Consider the following 16,172-nt stretch of genomic DNA (forward strand, 5'->3'; position numbering starts at 1 on the left):
ATGAAAAGGGAGATATTACAACAGAAACTAAGGAAATTCAAAAAATCATCCTACTACAAAAACCTGTACTCAACACAACTGGAGAATCTGGAGGAAATGGACATTTTCTTAGACAGATACCAACTATGAAAATTAAACCAGGATCAAATAGACCATCTAAACAAACCCATAACCCCTAAAGAAATAGAAGGGGTCATAGATAGCCTTCTGACCAAAGAAAGCACAGGACTAGATGGTTTCAGTGCAGAATTCTATCAAACCTTCAAAGAAGACTTAACACCAATACTCTTCAAACTTTGCACCAAATAGAAACGGAAGGAACACTATCCAACTCCTTCTACAAAGCTGATACGAAAACCACACAAAGATCCAACAAAGAAAGAGAATTTCAGGCCAATTTCCTTTATGAATATCGATGCAAAAATACTCAATAAAATTCTTGCCCACCTAATCCAAGAACACATCAAAACAATCATCCACCATGATCAAGTAGGCTTCATCCCAGATATGCAGGGATGGTTCAATATATGGAAATCCATAAACGCTATCCTCTACATAAAAAATTCAAAGAAAAAAACCACATGATCATTTCATTAGATGCTGAAAAAGCATTTGACAAAATTCAGCACCCTTTCATGCTAAAATTCTTGGAAAGGACAGGAATTCAAGGTCCATATCTAAACATAGTAAAAGCAATATACAGCAAACCGGTAGCCAACATCAAACTAAATGGAGAGAAGCTTGAAGCAATCCCACTAAAATCAGGGACTAGACAAGGCTGCCCCCTCTCTCCCTATCTTTTCAATACAGTTCTTGAAGTCCTGTCTAGAGCAATTAGACAACATAAGGAAGTCAAAGGGATACAAATTGGAAAGGAAAAAGTCAAAGTATCACTATTTGCAGATGATATGATAGTATACTTAAGTGACCCCATAAACTCTACTAAAGAACTTCTACAGCTGATAAAAAACTTCAGCAAAGTGGCTGGCTACACAATCAACACAAGCAAATCAGTAACTTTTATATACTCAAAGGATAAGCAGACTGAGAAAGAAATTAGGGAAATGACACCCTTCACAATAGCCACAAACAGCATAAAGTATCTTGGGGTGACTCTAACCAAACAAGTAAAATACCTATATGACAAGAATTTCAGATCTCTGAAGAAGGAAATCAATGAAGATCTCAGAAAATGGAAAAATCTTCCATGCTTGTGGCAGGATTAATGTAGTTAAAATGGTCATCTTGACAAAGGTAATCTACAGATTCAATGCTACCCCCACAAAAATCCCAATCCAGTTCTTCATAGAGCTAGAAAGCACAATTCTCAAATTCATCTGGACTAACAAAAAACCCAGGATAGCTAAAACTATTCTCAACAGTAAAAGAACTTCAGGGGGATTCAGTATCCCGGACATCAAACTTTACTACAGAGCAATAGTGATAAAAACTGCATGGTATTGGTACAATGTCAGGCAAGTGGATCAATGGAATAGGATTGAAGACCCAGAAATGAACCAACACACCTATGATCACTTGATCTTCGACAAAGGAGCTGAAAGCATCCAGTGGAAAAAAAGATTATCTTTTCATCAAATTGTGTTGGTTCAATTGGAGGTCAGCATGCAGAAGAATGAGAATTGATCCATTCTTATCGCCTTGTACTAAGCTCAACTCCAAATGGATCAAGGACCTCTGCATAAAATCTGACACACTGAAACTAATAGAAAAAACTGGGGAAGACCCTTGAGGAAATGGGCACAGGGGAAAAGTTCCTGAATAGAACGCCAATAGCTTATGCTCTAAGATCAAGAATTGACAAATGGGACCTCATAAAACTACAAAGTTTCTGTAAGGCAAAGGACACTATCAAAAGGACAAAACGTCAACCAACAGATAGGGAAAGGATCTTCACCAACCCTAAATCCGACAGAGGGCTAATATCTAATATATACAAAGAACTCAAGAAGGTAGAACCCAGAGAACCAAATAACCCCATTAAAAAGTGGGGTATGGAACTAAACAAAGAATTTTCACATGAAGAACTTCGGAGGGCTGAGAAACACCTTAAGAAATGTACAACATCATTAATCATTAGGGAAAAACAAATCAAAACAACTCTGAGATTTCACCTCACACCAGTCAAAATGGCTAAGGTCAAAAACTCAGCAGACAGCAGGTGTTGGCAGGGATGTGGAGAAAGAGGAACACTCCTCTACTGCTGGTGGGATTGCAAGATAGTGCAACCACTTTGGAAATCAGTCTAGCGGTTCCTCAGAAAACTGGGCATGGCACTTCCTGAGGACCCTGCTATACCACTCCTGGGCATATATCCAGAGGATTCTTCAGCATGCAATAAGGACACATGCTCCACTATGTCCATAGCAGCCTTATTTGTAGTAGCCAGAAGCTGGAAAAAACCCAGGTGTCCTTCAACAGAGGAATAGATACAAAAAATGTGGTATATTTACACAATGGAGTACTATTCAATCATTAGAAACAATGAATTCATCAAATTCTTAGACAAATGGATGGAGCTGGAGAACATCATACTAAGTGAGGTAACCCAGCCTCAAAAGATCAATCATGGAATGCACTCACTGATAAGTGGATATTAGCCTAGAAACTTTGAATAGCCAATACATAATCCACATATCAAATGATGTCCAAAAAGAATGGAAGAGTGGCCCCTGGTACTGGAAAGACTCAATGCAACATTATAGGGGAATACCAGAACAGGGAAGTGGGAAGGGTTAGATGGAGGATCAGGGGGAGGAAAGAGGGCTTATGGGACTTTTGGGGAGTAGGGACCCAGGAAAGGGGAAATCATTTGAAATGTAAATAAAAAATATATCAATAGAAAAAAACAGATTGCAGTTTTTAAAAAGTTTCTAGAATGTATCAAAAAGCATAAGTGAGCAGAGAATATAAAGATAAAGCCTAACAGTAAATTATTCTCAGAAATACTGTAATATTAAAACTGCTGAAGACAGAGAATTTAACAGTGAGTGCCTTTGAAAGAAAATGGTTCAGTACACATAGGAAAAAAGAGCAAATAAATGAAAGCTATCTGATAGAATGTTTTATACATAACTCACACTAATAATTAGAGTAATTGGAGTAAAACAAATAGATCAGAAACACTCATTAAAAATTGACAGACAAATAGAATTCTGAAAGAAAATGAAAATCAATGTATAAAACTATTTGTGACAGGCACTCATAATGAAAATCAATTTAGTGGATGTCTGCTTCGCAAAGGTTACATTTCGAAGACAAAGAGTCATAGGAACATCTGGGTAAATACAATGTGTCAATTGTGACACAAAAAACAAACATGCATTATATGTACCCTTTTCAATATCTTATCCAATACAACTGAGAACATGATGAAAATAGATTTTGCCAGTTGAAGGTTAAAATTTCCATTTACTCACATGAGCATTCGTGTGATGGTAAAAGGAAAGAATTCTCCTAATACACCTAAGGCCATGATATAATCATCTGAAGGTTTTACTGTCCTTTAAAAAGGAGAGGCCTGAACACAGCAGTCACAGTACTGATGATTAGAGAATATTCAGGGTTCCACTCCAGTTTATCAAACTGCATTAAGGTTATTAACATGTTTAAGAACATGTTAACAGGATAGAACATCTGACCAGGAAAACAAATGGGAGGTACTATATTTCATAAATGTAAAAACAGAGAAGATACCTGTTTTAAAAGATTTCCATGGTATGGAGAGATGGACCAGTCGTTAAGATAACTTGCTGCTCTTGTAGAGGACCTGATTTCAGTTCCCAGTACTCACATGGCCATACAAAACCCTCCATAAATCTAGTTTCAATGGGTCTTCTTTTGCCCTTCCATGGGAACCAGCCATGCATATGGTACACATACATAGATGCAAGGTAACACTCATAAATGTAAAATATTTTTAAAATTTAAAAAGAATTTACATATTGGCATACAGAATAATTGTGATAATTTGTCGTATTTATTAGAGTTCTTTCTAAAACAGATGATTGAGAAATAGCGGCTATGGTGGCTTAAATATGCTCACCCAACTCAAAGATCTTCACATATCATTTCTAAAAAAATGCTTTAGAAATAGTGGCCATGTTAGCTAAAATATGCTCATCCAATCCAAAGATCACAACATAAAATTTTATTAAATATATAACCTGACATGGATTTCCAGATATATTTAAGTTCATGAAAATTGAGATGGGGAGATTATTCGGACAATCTCTTGAATTCAAAGATGTATAGAGTATTTCATGACTGTAAAGAGAGAAAATAAGCCTGGAATAATAATTAAAGTGGTGCAAGCTGTGAAAGTAGTGGAGGGATGTCATAAGTTCAGAAACATAGATGATCTATCTCATTAGACAAAAAGAAAGAAAAAGAAAAAGAAAAGAAAACAAAAGAAAAGGGAATATAAACAGAACATATTACTCCTCTAAAACATAAATGATCAGAATTATGAATCATGGGATCAGTAGAAGGAAAAGAAATACAAGTTAAAGGCATCAACAGTATATTTACAAAAATTCACAGTAGAAAACTTCTAGACTGAGCAGTAATTTCAAACACCAAACATACAAGACCAGAAAAGAACCTCCCTATATAAAATTACAATTAAGGCACTAAATATAGATAGCAATAAAAATATATTGGAAGAGACCAAAGAAAAGTGCCAGGTCACATTTATAGCCAACCCTCTCAGAATCATAGAAGATTTCTCAATAAATATTAAATCTAAGAGATCATAGAACTTATTAGTGCTGCAAGACTATAGTTGCAAATCCAGACAACTGCAACAGATAAAATCATTTGTCATATTCAAAAGAGAAAGGAGTCTACATGATAAAAGTCAAACTGAAAAAAATTAGTGACCAGTAAACAAGCACTACACTTGAAAAAATTCTTTAGCGTTAAGAGAAAAATGAGCAATTCATAACACAAGGATCAGTAATCTGTATTAGAAAAGGACTGAAGCTCTGGGAATAGGAAGATGCAAGATATTTTAAAAGCTATACAATAAGAGAAATTAAAAACCTCCTTTCCATTATAGCTGAATATTAACAAACTAAATACAGAGACTAAAAGATGGGATTTAAAATGGGATCCACCTGAATGTGTCTCAAAAATGAGCTTTACCATCATAAATGAGTGCAGTCTTAGAATGAATGGATGTAAAATGTATTACAAGCAAAGGAAACTAGAAAGTTCTGCTATTTGACCAAATAGACTAAAACCAAACATTACAATAAAGAGATGGGTGCTGAGAAAAATGAATAAGTCAGTGAAGATATTGCTAAACAAGCATGATGACCCTAGTTCTGATCCCAGAACATATATAAACATGGATATGGTTGCATGCATTTGGAATCTCTGTGCAGATGATCTAATAAGCAGATATGGGGATGTCAGGAAGACATGAGCAGAGTTCTGGATGGAGCCTACCAGCCAGCCAATACAACCAAACCAACAAATTCCAAATTCAGTGAGAGACCTTGTTTCAAAAATAAGATACAAAGGTTTTGAGGAAACTATCTGATATCAACCCTAGTCCTTCCCCCAAAGCATATATATATTCCTGTGAACCTGTGCATAACATCCTTAAAAACTTTTACATACCACAGATTCATACATACACAGAAAATAAATTTAAAAAAACAGATTAAATGAAGAAATAAGAAAGAGGGGCTAGAAAATGGTTCACTGAGTAGGAATACTTTCTACACAAGGATATAGACTTAAGTGCAAACCCTCAGAGCCCATGTATTGTGCTTATCCCTGTAGTCTGCTCTGAGGAAGAAACAATACTATCATTTCAATCTTGCTGATATCCTAAGTATCTCCAGGTTTACTGTGAAAAAAATATCTCAAGTTAAAAATGGGGAAAGTCCTGACCTCCAATTGAACCAGCACCATTTGTTGAAAAGACTATCTTTTTTCCACTGGATGCTTTCAGCTCCTTTGTCGAAGATCAAATGACTATAGATGTGTTGGTTCATTTCTGGGTCTTCAATCCTATTCCATTGATCTGCTTGCCTGACATTGTACCAATACCATGCAGTTTTTATCACTATTGCTCTGTAGTAAAGTTTAAGGTCCAGGATACTGAATCCTCCTGAAGTTCTTTTACTGTTGGGAATAGTTTTAGCTATCCTGGGGTTTTTTGTTATTCCAGATGAATTTGAGAATTGCTCTTTCTAGCTTTATGAAGAACTGGGTTGGGATTTTTATGGGGATAGCATTGAATCTGTAGACTGCCTTTGGCAAGATGGCCATTTTAACTATATTAATCCTGCCAATCCACGAGCATGGAAGATTTTTCCATTTTCTGAGATCTTCATTGATTTCCTTCTTCAGAGATCTGAAGTTCTTGTCATATAGGTCTTTCACTTGTTTGGTAAGAGTCACCCCAAGATACTTTATGCTGTTTGTGGCTGTTGTGAAGGGTGTCATTTCCCTAATTTCTTTCTCAGTCTGCTTATCCTTTGAGTATATAAAGGCTACTGATTTGCTTGCATTGATTTTGTAGCCAGCCACTTTGCTGAAGTTGTTTATCAGCTATAGGAGTTCTCTAGTAGAGTTTTTGGGGTCACTTAAGTATATTATCATATCATCTGCAAATAGTGATAATTTGACTTCTTCCTTTCCAATTTGTATCCCTTTGACTTCCTTATGTTGTCTAATTGCTCTAGCTAGGATTTCAAGAACTATATTGAAAAGATATGGAGAGAGAGGACACTCACTGATAAGTGGATATTAGTCTAGAAATTTTGAATACCCAAGACATAATCCACATATTAAATGATGTCCAAAAAGAATGGAGGAGTGACCCCTAGTTCTGGAAAGACTCAGTGCAAGAGTATAGGGGAATTCCAGAACTGGGAAGCGGGAAGGAGTAGATGGAGGAACAGGGGGAGGGAAGAGGGCTTATGGGACTTGTGGGGAGTGGGGACCCAGAAAAGGGGAAATCATTTGAAATGTAAATAAAAATATATCAATAAAAAAATGGGGAAAGTGATAGAATAGGACCTCTGATGTCCTCCTTTGGCTCCACATACATATTTGTACAACCTTGTATGTGGGAGTACAAATACACCACACATTCAATGGTAGATAAATCAACAATTAAAATCACCTTTGTCAAACCTGAGTTTGATCCCTGAGACTAACATGTTTGATGGAGCAAACCAGCTCCTGCAATTTGCCCTCAGACCTTCACTTGTGCATCAGAGTGTACACATACACACACACACACACACACACACACACACACACACCAAATAAATAAATGAAAAATACTTTTAAAATTAGAAATAATGGTCATTCATACTGATAATGAAAACAGCCTTTCAAGAGTTACTAAATTATATGCACTAAACACTGGTATAAACAATTTTATAAAACAATCTCTGCCACGTGTACAAGCACAACATAATAATAGCAGACAATTTTATCGCTCCACTCCTATCATTAGATTTACATAATCTAGAATAACTTAATATGTCTTATGAGATCAACTGAACCTATTACACATCTACAGAATGTACATATATATAAATATTTGCACAATAAATATGAATATATACATAAATATCCCATGCAAGCACTGGAAGCAATACATTATTCTCAATAGCCTAGGGAATTTCTCTGCATTAGAGAAAATCACATACAAAAGGAGTCTTAACAAGTAAAAGAAATTTGAAATTCTTCCTTGTATATTAGCTAACTTTAATGGAATGAACCTAGAAATCAACACCTAAAAATACTGCTGGAAATATATGAGCTCATAAAGATCAAGCAACACACTAATGAATAATGAATTAGTCATTGAAGAAATTAAGAGGCAAACCTTAAATATTGCTATAATTAAGTAAAAATATGAAAATAGTATATCAAAACCAATAGGACAAAATGAAAGCAATACTATTGTGTGATGAAGGCAGTGTCAATATGTATATTCTTTTTATTATTAGATATTTTCTCTATTTACATTTCAAATGTTATCTCCTTTCCTGGTTTCCCCTCCGAAAACATCCTATCCCATCTCCCCTACCTCTGCTCACTAACTCACCAACTCCTACTTCCCTGTCTTGACATTCCCTATACTGGGGCATCAAGCCTTCTCAGGATCAAGGGCCTCTCCTCTCTTTGATGTCCCACACGGCCATCCTCTGCTGCATATGTAGCTGGAGCCATGGGTCCCTCCATGTGTACTCTTTAGTTGGTGGTTAAGTCCTTGTGTGGTTTTGTTATCAGCGTAATTGTGGCTTCATAGAACGAGTTGGATAGTGTTCCTTCTGTTTCTATTTTGTGGAATAGTTTGAAGAGTATTGGTGTTAGGTATTCTTTGAAGTTCTGATAGAATTCTGGACAAAAACCATCTGGTACTGTGCTCTTTTTGAATTTGAGACTTTCAATAACTGCTTTTATTTTTTAGGGGTTATGGAACTGTTTAGATAGTTTATATGGTCTTGATTTAACTTTGGTATTTGGTGTCTGTCTAGAAAATTGTCCATTTCCTCCAGATTTTCCAATTATGTTGAGTATAGGCTTTTGTACTATGATCTGATGATTTCTTTTTTAATTTCCTCAGTTTCTGTTGTTATTTCTCCCTTTTCATTTCTGATTTTGTTAATTTGAATACTGTCTCTGTGCCCTCTGGTTAGTCTGGCTAAGGGTTTATCTATCTTGTTGATTTTCTCAAAGAACCAACTCCTGGTTTGGTTGATTCATTGTATAGTTCTTTTTGTTTCTACTTGGTTGATTTCTACCCTGAGTTTGATGATTTCCTGTCATCTACTCCTCTTGGGTATATTGGCTTCTTTTTGTTCTAGAGCTTTCAGGTGTGCTGTTAAACTGCTAGTGCATGCTCTCTCCAGTTTCTTTTGGAGGCACCAGAGTTATGAGTTTTCCTCTTAGCACTGCTTTCATTTTGTCCCATAAGTTTGTATATGCTGTGGCTTCATTTTCATTAAATTCTAAAAAGTCTTCAATTTCTTTCTTTATTTCTGCCTTGACCAAGTTATCGAGTAGAACACTTTTCAGCTTCCGTGTGTATGTGGGCTTTCTGTTGTTTTTGTTGCTATTGAAAACCAGCCTTAAATGTAGTGATCTGATAGGAGGCATGGGATTATTTCAATCTTTTTATATCTGTTGAGGTCTGTATTATATGGTCAATTTTGGAGAAAGTACCATGAGGTTCTGAAAAGGTATATTCTTTTGATTTAGGATGAAATGGTCTATAAATATCTGTTAAATCCATTTGGTCCATAACTTCTGCGAGTTTCACTGTATCTTTGTTTAGTTTGTGTTTCCCTGATCTGTCCATTGATGAGAGTGGGGTGTTGAAGTCCTCCAGAATTATTATGTGAGGTACAGAATGTGCTTTGAGCTTTAGTAAAGTTTCTTTTATGAATGTAGGTGCCCTTGCATTTGGAGCATAGATGCTCAGAATTAAGAGTTTTTCTTGGTAGATTTTTCTTGTTAGGAGTATGAAGTGTCCTTCCTTATCTTTTTTTGATGACCTTTGGTTGAAAGTAGATTTTATCTCATATTAGAATGGCTACTCCAGCTTGTTTCCTGGGACCATTTGCTTGGAAAATTGTTTTCCAACCCTTTACTCAATATGTATATTTATACATACAAGAACCTACTTTACAAAATCATACTCAAAAAAATAAATCACTTAATAGTATACCTCAGGGCCTTCAAATAATGAACAAGCCAATTTCTAAATCAGCATATAAAAATAATCATTAACAGGGCAGAAATTAATGAAATTAAAATGAAAAAGTATTAATGAAACAATTAACTGTTTAAAGATAAACAAGAATGGCAAGCTCAGCCAAATCAATAAATAAAAAATAGAAAAAAGAAAGAATAAAATTGGAGATGAAAGTCTTATTACAACAAATGATAATGAAATCAAAAATCAATAGGATACATTTTAATTTTATTACACTAAACTGAAAACCTTAACAAAAGTATTAATTTCTACTTTCATATGGCCCACTAAAGACAATTCTGATGAGATAAATTAAATTCTAATAATGAGACTGGAGTGGTAACAAGAATATCACCAAAAGAAAATAATCTAGACCCAGAGTGAGTCATTGCTGAATTCTAACAGACCTTTAGAGAAGAATGAATAGCAATCCTTCCAAAATTATTTTATAAAATAAAAATGGAAATAATACTGCCAGACTTTTGTCCTATTATTACCCTTGTATTAAATTCAGAAGACAAAACAAATTATAGGCCTATCTCTTAATGAAACAGGTGCCAAAATATACAATAAAATATCATGAAAATATTTAAAGATATATCAAAGAATTATTCGCCATAATAAAGTTGGCTTCATACCCAAAAACCTAAAATGGTTTAATACACACAAATCACCTAATGTAATACATCAGAAAATTGAAATCAAAGACAGAAGTCACTTGGTCATCTGGATAGATGCAGAAAGGCTTTTGACAAAATTCATAGCCTTTCATCACAAAAACTTTGAAGAAACAGATAATAGAAAGCAACTCAACATAATAAAGAGTATATATGACAAACCTATGGCCATCATTATATTAAAATCAGAAACAAGACAAGGATGCCCAGTCTGTCTGTTTTTACTCATTATAGTACCTGAAGTATTTCTTACATCAATAAAAACAAAAGAAGAAAATAAAATAAATGCAAAGATGAAGGGAAATTGAAGCATTCCCATTTTCAGATATTTTATCCATAGAGACCTTAAGGTTTTCACCAGAAAATTCTTAGTGCTGATAAACACTTCCATAAAGTGCCAGGTTTCAAAGTTCAGATCAATAGTCTATGCATATATCAATAGTGAACATAATGAGAAATAAACCAGGGTGGAAATTTCATTCATAATAAGAATAAAGTAAAACACAATGGGAAAAAAACTTAATGTAGGAATTAAAAGACTTCTGATATAATCTTTAAAGCACTGAATAAAAAAAATCAATGATCCTGGAAGTTAAAAAAATCTTCCCATTTTCATAAATTAGAGGATTTAATATTATAACATTTCCCAAGAGTTTACTAATTGATCCAATGAAATCTCCATAAAAATCTAAATGTCATTCTTCACAGAAATAGAAGAAATAATACTAAAACATATATGGATATGCAAAGGACCTCAAAGACCTAAAGCAATGCTGAGAAAAGTAATAATTCTATAAGTATCAACATACCTTATTTTAAGTTATCCTACAAAGACACCATAAAAAAATCATGATTCTTGCAACAAAGCAGACACGAAGATCAATGGAACAGAATGAGGGTCTCTGATACCATGTGACGCACAGTTACTACTGCCCAATGATGGAAAATGAGAGCATTTTCAATAAAAAGTATTGGAAAACACATGTAGACTTATCAAACTAGATTTGTGTCCTTCAAATTGTATAAAAAGCAACTCAAAGTGGACCTTAAGCACTATTTAGGTGGTAAAGAAAAAAAGAAAAATGTTGCAATCCATTCAGCTTAGGCAAATGTTCTCCAGATAGGACTCCAGATACCCAAAGCTAGGCAGTGGTGGCACAGGCCTTTAACCCCAACACTTAGGAGGCCCAGGCAGAAGCAGGAAAATTTCTGAGTTGAGGCCAGCCAGGTCTACAGAGTGAGTTCCAGGATAGCCAGGGCTACACAGAGAAACCCTGTCTCGAAAAACCAAATACAAAACCAAACATACAAATGCTCTTCAAGATACCGAGGAATGAGGAACCCTTATTCACTGCTGGTATGATTGTAAACTGGTGCAGCCACTCTGGAAATACATTGGAGAATACTCAAAACAGCTGAAAATAAATAAACTGTGTAAGTCTGCTATCTCACTCCTTGTCACTTGCCCAAAGGACTAGACATGCTACTCCTCGGGCATTTGATCAGCCATGTTTACTGCTTTCCTCTTCATATTAGCTAGAAAATGGAAACAATTTAAATATCCTTCAAACAACAAATGAAGAAAAAAATGTGCTAAATACAGACTATAGAATACTATTCAGTTATAAAGTAAAAGGAATTCATGAATTTTGCAGATAAGTGGATGAAAGTAGAAAATATAAAGAATGACGATACCCAGACCCAGAGATAAAGAACACTGCCTGTTCTTTATCACCTATGATTCTGAGCTCCAAATCTTCAAATATGAGTTCATAACCTGGAATAGCAGTAGAAAACAAGAAAGTAAAAAAGAGCCACGTCAGTGACGAGAGCATAAGGATCCTAGAAGGGAATAGCAAGATATAAATGATATGGTTGGGAAATGGCGGAAGGTGGGGGACTTTAACTGGGGGTAATAGAAGGAGGTTAATACAGAAGTGAAGGAGGAGTGTGCTGTGTATGTTAACAAAGAAGAAAAGAAACCTCAACAGGAGGGAAATCAGGCCTGGCACTGGAACCCTGGCCAACTATCTGAGGCGAGTAAGGTCTTAGAAAAAAAAAAAGCCTAACACCAGCCCTTTATTAGAACAGCATACTTCATAAGTGTATTCCAAGTACTTAGCATTATACCCACAGGTGAATGCAATGCTCACCCTTCATCAAAGAAACCTCTCTTTGCACCAGATGCAGACCATTATATGGCCAACTGGCCAAAATTCTAAGAAAAGCTAATCATGTGCTCAGACCCAATGGATATGTCTATAATACAAGTAGGCCTAAGGTTCAGGAACATTGAGGAAGATTAGGCAGAAAGATTGTAAGATCCAGAGAAGCGTGGAGTCTGCTATGAGACTGTGTTTCTTAGGAAAGCTACACTCATGGTACTTCAACAGTGTGGTTGCCTAAATCACACCAGAAGGGCGACCACACTAACAGACACGCTAATGTGGGAGGGCTGAATTTCACAGGGCCCTACCCCTGCACAAGGAACTATGAGCAACTAATGATGGATCAGTGAAAGAGAATTATTCTTCCCCAAGAATGAGTTCTCTAATTTTTTTTGCCTAATACTAAGTGATAATCACTGAAATTATATACATACATGTATTCATACAAGCAACACTGGATAGACTCAGCAGGTTTTATTTATATATTTATGCATGTATTTGAAATAGTAATTGAATGAGGAGATGCCTCTAGTTTATGAGAAAATGAGAGGACAGACACGGGACTCTCACTAGGAATACAAGCCACACTTAAGGAAGGCTCCATGCCTACCAGTATATGGCCAACACAAATTCTATATTTTTTGGAGATGTTTTGTCTCATAATGCTGTGTTTTAACATTCTGTTTACCTTACTTTTCTCTTGTGTGTTCATTATAAATTCCATTTTTGTGTTTTCATGGATTTTATGCATGAATGGAGTATACATGTGACTTGTGGTGGGGTGCATGTGCACATACACGTACTTTGTAGCTGTGTATGCTTGAGTCCTCGTGGCCATGTACATGTTTTTCATGCTTTGTTTTTCTGTTTTGTTTTATCAAAGTTTGGTTTTCAATTGGCCTATTTGTTTTCTAAAGGGGGGGGACATGGAAATGGATTGTGGCGTGTTGGGGAGATTGTGGGTGGATATGAGGGAGGGGAACCATGATTAGAAAATACTGTATTAAAAAATATTTTCAGCATAAAAAACAAGCATCCTGCATTCGAGATAATCAGATTAAGTGAACAAACATCTCAAAAGAAAAATATGCATGTGTTCTTTGACTTTTTAGGTCTTAGATTTTTTTATAGATGCATAAAATCATGAATTTATAGATGACAGGAAAGTAAAAGTGTAATCTTAAAACAAAGGAGACACATGGGATGGAGGGGAGATAAAGAGAAGTACTGGAGGGTAGACAGGGGAATTTGCTCCAAGCACATTAACTGCTTGTATGAAATGCCCTTATGGAATCCAGTATAATAAAATTTTAACTAGTAGGGAAAAGAGTTTAGTGAATCTACACACATTGGCCTCTGTTCTAATGCCATTCTGCTGGTCCTTGACCTAATGACTCCTCATAGACTATAGACTGGTCCCATATTTTCTAGGATCTAGGCCTGCTTCTGTTTCCTTTCTTCCTCAAGAAAGGTCTCTGTTTTAATGGGAAAAAAATCATTCATTCTTACATCATTATGAAGCATCAAGGTCAACGGTGGGAATAACAGCACATCTCTTGCCAGGTCTGGTAGAGTCCCATGTTTCTTCATATGGGTTTATGTCTCAACAGTTTGCTTGGTGGTTTGCCCTTAATTTCAGGCAACCCAAGTTGCTCGGGAATGGGAAATGGCCTCATCTCCATAGGTTTTATTTCTGTTTGACTCAGCAATCAGATTAGTTTTAGTACCACTCCATGATTTTAGAGTAAAGATTTGTTGGTTCAAATTCTTACTTCTTTTCAGTTGTATTTACATTTGTTTTCCATCATTCTGGACTCCAGGATCTTTTTCAGAAACTCTTCTTGCATATTCCTTATTCTTAAGATGTTTATATATCCTAGCAGGACAGCTGTGGGTAAGCAGAAGGCCTGCTAGACAGAGACAGACAGGCTGCCTTCACATCAGTAAATGCACTAGCAGCCATAGGACGCTCACGGACTCCATAGAAAGCCACAGTGATAACTCCGCCGCGGAGCTGACTAGCTCAGGGTACACTGGTTCCTTCAGCCCGCACCCTGGGCAGTTTATCTGAAGCCCTATGCTGTCAATGTCCTAGTAGCACTAGGTGGCACAACATGCTGCAGGACCTGTCACAGTGACAGCTTTTTCATGGCACACAGAAAAACCACAGGAGCAAGAGACCCCTCTCTGCTCAGGAACCATGCAAGCTTGGAGCAGTGCAGTTAAATGAAGTAGTTCTAAAGCTTCAGGTTCAGCCCGGAGCAGCCAACAGCTGTCCAAGCACTTACAACCTGCCGGAATCACCTTTGCGGCAATCTGGATGACTAATACGCAGAGGCCAGAGGCTGAGGCAGCCAATCCCAGGGTAAGACAAGCCAGATTCCAGAGCTTTGCAAGTAAACACAGCCCTTCCTTGAATGGAAACATTTCACCCCATACTTGAAAATTATGGACATTCAGAAAATAGGAAAGCTCTGAAAGTCCTGAGATAGAGCAAAAAGTTGGCATTATTTTATAAAATGACTTTTATGAGAGAAATAACATATTTAATCTTTTTTTAATGTACCCAGAGTTCTGCCTGCATGTGTGTCTCCATGCCAGAAGCAGGCACTAGATCCCATTATAGATGGTTATGAGCCACCATGTGGTTGCTGGGAATTGATCTCAGGGTTCTCTGGAAGATCAGCCAGTGCTCTTAACCACTGAGCTATCTCTGAGCCCAACAAATTTAATCTTTATGTTTACTTTATATTTTAAGTGAATCCAATATCATTTTATTGTTAGAGAGTGTAGGCATAACATTTCAAAATGAAACAATTAAAATCATACTTTTGCTTAAAGTCAGAATTTTTTAGGCAGCTTTGCATAAAATTCCAATGCATGGATTCAGGCTACTGAATGCTTTTGCCACGCAATTAACTGTTGCAATAGACCTTACTATGGAGGGAAGTGGAGTTCAGAATGATCACCATTTTCCCTGGCAAAGTAAACTGTAATTGAGTCGTGAACCTTTCTAGTTTATTCAGCTGAAACTAGCATATAATTTTTAACTTATTCATTGAAGATGATAAATATGCATTAGGTATGTATTTACTCTAAGAACTCTCTTAGGTGTTAGGGATAGAGAATGGAATAAAAAATTGTCACCAGAGATGGAAGCAACTGACATAACGCAGTAATTACAAGAAAATGGGGTGAGAGCTGCCTCTGGCGATCGAGTGAGGCTTTGTGGATGTGACATGTGGCCTTCCTCATTGAGTTCTTATAGTTTCCTGTTTCCCTAGCATCCATTTTGGATTTGAATTTCATACCAGAGAAGACTAACCCACTTCACATAGTAGGCAGCTGTATGACTCTCCCTGCCCCTCAGTGTGTTCTGTCCACATGTTGACCTGTCATATTTCTTCTGGTATCTCCTGAATGGCGATAGACATAGACATCTCAGTAGTTTTGCCAATCACCTCACTTTAAAAAAACAAACAAACAACTTTTTATTGGTTCTTAGTGAGTTTCACATCATGTATCCCTGTCCCACTCATCTCCTCCTGTGTTGCGCTGCCTACGTTTAGTTTTATTTGA

Source organism: Apodemus sylvaticus, chromosome 3, assembly GCF_947179515.1.
Source record: "Apodemus sylvaticus chromosome 3, mApoSyl1.1, whole genome shotgun sequence".
In the NCBI taxonomy this organism is placed as follows: domain Eukaryota; kingdom Metazoa; phylum Chordata; class Mammalia; order Rodentia; family Muridae; genus Apodemus; species Apodemus sylvaticus.